This window comes from Gobio gobio (genome assembly GCF_949357685.1).
Source record: "Gobio gobio genome assembly, chromosome: 3".
Lineage (NCBI taxonomy): Eukaryota > Metazoa > Chordata > Actinopteri > Cypriniformes > Gobionidae > Gobio > Gobio gobio.
In genome coordinates this window covers 52,221,412-52,227,690 of record NC_137099.1, presented here as the reverse complement: position 1 = coordinate 52,227,690, position 6,279 = coordinate 52,221,412, and positions in this window count along the sequence as shown.

Here is a 6,279-nt window from a genome sequence, read left to right as displayed (position 1 = left end):
CAGACAAGCTACTGGAGCTCAAATTGCTAAAGAAGTTATTGCTGGTTCTGATAGAAAGGTGTCAGAATACACAGTGCATCTCAGTTTGTTGCGTATGGAGCTGCACAGACCAGTCAGAGTGCCCAAGCTGACCCCTGTCCACCGCCGAAAGTGAGCACGTCAGCATCAGAACTGGACCATGGAGCAATGGAAGAAGGTGGCCTGGTCTGATGAATAATGTTTTCTTTTACATCACGTGGATGGCCAGGTGCGTGTGCGTCGCTTACCTGGAGAACACATGACACCAGGATGCACTATGAGAAGAAGGCAAGCCGGCGGAGGCAGTGATGCTTTGGGCAATGTTCTGCTGGGAAACCTTGGGTCCTGCCATCCATGTGGATGTTACTTTGACACGTCCCACCTACCTAAGCATTGCGGAAACGGTATTCCCTGGTGGCTGTGGCGTCTTTCAGCAGATAATGAGCCCTGCCACAAAGCAAAAATGGTTTAAGGAGCACATCAACGAGTTTAAGATGTTGGCCTCCAAATTCCCCAGATCTCAATCCAAAAGGATCTGGTGCTAATATCTTGGTACCAGATACCACAGCACACCTTCAGGGGTCTAGTGGAGTCCATACCTCGACAGGTCAGGGCTGTTTTGGCAGCAAAAGGGGGACAAACACAATATTAGGAAGGCGGTCATAATGTTATGCCTGATCAGTGTATTATATAAACGCAAACTTTTATGTTAGATGTGATTACTTAATATGAAGCTTACTTTGTTACCAAAATGATGAAGGCCATTTTTTCCCATCAGAGTATGTGCACAATAAGACCAGTACAGTAGACAGTGCATTAAAAAGAGAGTAAATTAAAAGTTCATGTTGATAATGCAACATCATAGCCTGACGTCATCATACTCAATTCTAGTCAGAATATGAGTCTGATGCTGCTCCGTTGGGCTGTGATTATGGGGCGTGTTTCAACCAAACCAGGAAAGATCTCAATTGGATAGACCTACAACCAATCAGAGCAACGGAGCGACGCATAACATTAGTTGTCAAATGTCAACAGAACTCAACTGCACACAGTGTTACCATGTCCGCGGGTTGAAGCGACCCCAATTATGTGATATACAGACCCAGGAATGCGAATTTTAGCTGCCAGCCCTGCCAAAATAACACATATTTTACCCCCCAAATGCACATATTTTACCCCCCAAATGCCTTTTTCCCACGGAGAACCCCTCTGGAAAGCTATCGGGCTTGTTTTTGGCTAGTTTTGCGGAATGTTAGCAATTGGGCGGGTTTTGTTGTAAAGACGTGGCAACCCTGTCTGCACGCACGCTGGAATAAGTTAGAAGAAAAAGATGAGTGTAAGCGATCTTTGCCGGTGTTGTAAAATAAGGATACACAGAGTACTTACCAACACGATCATCATTTCTGAGAGAAATAGTAAAGGTGAATACATATACGAACAAGTTCTCCGTTTAAGATTGGAACAAATTCAACCCAAGCGCCTTTGATGACGTGGATGATTACGTTACTGTTGATCATCTGTCCATCATCGTCTAAAGCCCGCCCTGACAATTTCATTGGTCCGAACAGTTTCTGTTCGGGCATAATTTCTTCTCTACCGATCAAGTCCAGACCGAACTGCCCGTGTAAAAATGTTGTGGGCGGGGCTAAGTTCGGCTGGCATCCAGGCTAGCAACATCAGGTAATACGGTAACCGTATTTTCTTCAATACAATTTTAAAGCAAGTGTCAAGTGAGTTTCATTCATAATGTTTACTTCATGTAATATGACAGTTCATACTGGAGTGTAGCCGCTCTCATCGTGTGATTGGGGGAAACATTTCTGAGGGGGTGGTGAGCTCGTGCCAGGGGCGCGGATAGTGAGCCGTTGGAGGTACCATCCTACGTCACGATGTACCACAACGTCCAATAGGAAAATTCAACTGCAGTAGCCACCGTTCAACCTTAAGAGGGCAGCACTTTGGCGGTTTTACACCATATTTTATAGAATTAAAACACTTTATACTCAAATGTCAAAACATTTACTCGAATCAATGAACAGCATTAATAAAGTCCCAGTATTACAGATCATTAACTAAAAAAAGTTGGTTTAGGGTTTAGTTACCCTTTAACAATGATCTCAAATAAAAATATAAATTAAGATGAAATTATTTGGAACAGGAACATTTTATAGCTTGCGTCAGATATGAACCGCCCAGAAACAGGCGTTCTTGTATTCTGCACTGTTCTCTCTCTGTTCTCAAAGCATTTGTTAAGATCCATAATGAAGCAGTTATGTTTAATAGGTTTTTGAATCATTAATTTCTCTGAATTATGCTTATCTGAGTATGTTTCTTATAACCATTTAATTTTGGTTCGTTTTATTGATCCCTCAAGAGGAACATCATAGACGTTTGCGCAGGAAGTGTCGTTCCCTGCTGAACAGATTCTGCTCTTGTGCTCTGCTCTGTTAAACTGATGCATTTATTTGTCCATACCAACCCCATTCTGTCCAAAATAATGAACTCCATGTGTAGCTCAACATCAGTGTCATCAAAAAAAACAACGTTTTACTTTTCAGTTTTGTATTATGTATCTCTTTTGAATAATCGCATAAAATGCTCCTTTCACATGGAGTTTCTGTCACTTCGCTTGTTGCAAGTATACAGTTTATATTTAAAAATGTTCCTCTCATCATTGTATCCAGAGTTTATTTGTTATATTTGTGGTGTTGAGGACTTCTCTGAGGAACTTTTGTTGACTAAAGACAATGTCAATGGCAGAATGCTGAGGTCCCTTCAGAAGTGTCTTCAGGCAACAGTTGTCCTTTTATGTGGTGGTTACGAACATCACACGAGGTGTAACGGGGCAAGTGAGTGCTGCTTTCATGATGGGGTTTTATATACTAAACACATGATGAGGGGAAAATAAAAGCCATTCACATGATGTAATGAGTGGATGTTGAGCGCTGGTGTTAGTTTTATCAATACTAGATGTGATTCTGGCAGCACAAATGGAAATGTAGTGAACGTTTTTAACCCTCTGGTGCTCTTCGGTCATTTCTGACCCGGAACATTTTATGTTTTGAAATGTTAAAAATCACAGCTTCATCGGAATGATATGAAACTTGAGGTGACTTTTCTAGCATTAGGTATGTAAACACACAAAAAAAATTGGGGTCATGATTCGAGCATGCTAATTGTAAAAATAAAAAAAAAGTAGTGTTCATTGTCTTCGGTCATAAATGACCGACCATAGGAAATGAATGGGAAATCGGCAAAAACAACAATTCTCCAAATATTTGTGTGTACAATCTACAAATCGGCCATGATGCTGAAAAAAAGTACACAGCAGTAAAGGGCTGACACTCTAAAACATCAAGAGTGTGATATTGACACATCCACTCACACACACTTATACACACACACACCTATGAAAAACAACCTATGAACCACATTTGGATTTTTTAAAAATCACAGCTTCATCAGAATGATATGACTTTTCTAGGTATGTAAACACAAAAAAAATTGAGGGCATGATTCAAGCATGCTAAGTGGTCGTAAAAATACTCCCTTCGGTCAAAAATGACCACCATAGGAAATTAATGGGAAATCTGCAAAAACACAAATTCACAGAAAAAAAATCTATATTTCTAACAAACAAACAAAAAATCTAAAACTTTATAATAAATAGTCTTTGAGAATTTTTAAATATATATTCAAATCCATAAAAAAAAATCATTAAATGTGTTCAAAACAGAACTAGGGAATTCTCAAGCCTCTCCATAGAGACCTCTAGTGATTACACCCATGGTTACATGATTTCTTAAATAATTACAAAAGAGGGCACTAATCTGCCTTCCAAAAAATCTATTTTGAAGGTCTAGTCTCTATTTTAACCTGAAATACTGCACTATTTTTTTTTTAATATAGTTTTCAATGGCAAAAATACACCATAATTATTGCATAAATATTAAAAAATACCATCAAATCATCTCAAAATACAAAATTAAAAAGAGAAAATATTATTGAAGAAAAATAAATTGCATTGGTTTTACTGGGGTGGAGGAAGTTTAATTTTTAGGTGTCCGGTCACTTATGACCGGGAAGACAACCAATGCAACCCCTAAAGGAAGAGCATCAGAGGGTTTAAAGTTTGGCACACTAATAGAGGAGGGTCTTGCCATCAAATTGACCTCTTTCATGCTTGAACAAACAATAACACACAGAATTATGCCCAAAATGCCAGTTTTGTCGAGTATTCTCATAAGAGCAGAGTTAAATAACGTCTTAAATTAACTTAAAGGAGATACGCGTGACAGTTTGTCAGATCCGCGTCATGTTCGGCAGCAGCAGATCTTAAAGTGACAGCAGCACTCATGAGTTCTGTCATTAATGTTCATCAAAGAACAAAAGTTAAAGGAGAAAATTAGCTTTAATAAGGATTCATCTATATTTCATTTATACAGTTAAGAAATGTGTTTGATAACTTTATAAAATTTCTGTATACACTCTCAAAAAGAAAAAAGTACAAAATTGTACCTTTTAAGGTACAAGTGACCTTCACTGGGGTGGTACCCTTAAAGGTGTACTATCTGTAAATCTGTAAAATATTAAAAAAAAAAAAAACACTAGGCCAGTGTTATATGTTTTGTTCAGTTGAGTACTTACAATATCCCAAATGTTTCCAACTATTTGTAAATTGTGAGAAATTTGTATTTTAACTAAGGAATCAGGGCATGTGAAGGAGTCGATTGCGTCATATCTGCATTAGCCTCGGTTTCCGGTTTTATTTTGCAGAAAGGCTTTACTCTTACTGCAGTGTGCAACAAGTGTCATAGCAGCCGCTGAGCGAACGCACAGAGTAACGTCATAACATCATTTTCAACACACTCAGATGTATCTAATATGAAAAACAGAGCTGCGTTACCTCATACTCATGACCGGAAAAGCGGAAATGGCGCCGGCGACTTGTCATAATAAAAGTCCCGCTGCTCGCGAGGCATGTGTTGCGTTCACCTTATTAACAATCGCTCCAGCAGCCTTGCTCAACTCCACAACACTGTGCTTCATACTATAGTAACATTAATAATCAAATCCATGAACATGGACTCTGCCCCGAGTCCTATCCCGATTCTTGTCCACTGGCTGTGAGGTGAAGACCACATGTCCCAAGATTCTGCGCTCAAACGTGGCGTCATCAAACGACACCTTTGTTTTGAACAGGCGACCTCTAGCGGATTGAAAAGTTACATAGTGCAGCTTTAAGGGTATATTTTTGTACCTCTAAGTCAGGGGTAGGCAAGTTCAGTCCTAGAGAACTGATGACCTGCAGAGTTTAGCTCCAACCCTACTAAGCCACCACAGTATAAAACTCATGGCTCCCAGCATGCATTGCAGCATTAAGTATGTGACCATTGTGATTCTGATTCTTGATATCTGTGTGCGTCTAAACTTTTTCCTCTTAGAATGCATTTAAAAATCTGAATTCAGAATGTCTGATCTGTGGCAAGTATTGTTGGTGAATATTATTTAATATTTCTAGTCAGTGATGAATTTAGTCAAATGTTTATGGTTTATTTGTTTATGGTTTCTTTTGATTTGACCAGATTATGTGTTTTGTTAACACTGTAAGAAAAACCACACATAAAGCCGAGTCAAACTGCCCAACTAAATGAAACACTGATCACCATTATGGTGACCAAACATTTTCAATAAAACATCAACATCTACGCCTCTATTAATTCTCAATAAGAGCTTCTATAGATGTCTTTTAGGGTTGGAGCCAAACTCTGCAGGACACAAACTCACTAGGACCGAACTTGCCTACCCCTGCTCTAAGTAGAGGAAAACAATGGTATAATTGTACCCTAAGGACCAATTGTGTACCTTTAAAGGTACAGTTATACATTTTGCCTTCATTCATAAAAAGATGCCATTACAACAAATATTAAAAATATACTATCTTTAAGTTATTTCTACATTAATTTGGAGAGTGAACTGTGAAATTATTAAAATATAAATATTGAAATGTTCGCGATTATCGCGATTAATTACAGAAAAATTATTAGTTAATTAAATAAATAATAATAATGATTTTTTTTATCGATTGACAGATTGATAGCACAATATGCAAATACTATAAACCTTACATTTAAAATGAAAATAAAATAAAACAAAGTTCAACTGCATGGAAATATTTAGTTGAACAGACTTTAAGATGATCAATATTATCTAAATATTATCTTTACTAACAAAAAATAAATTATAAACCCCATTCTGTAC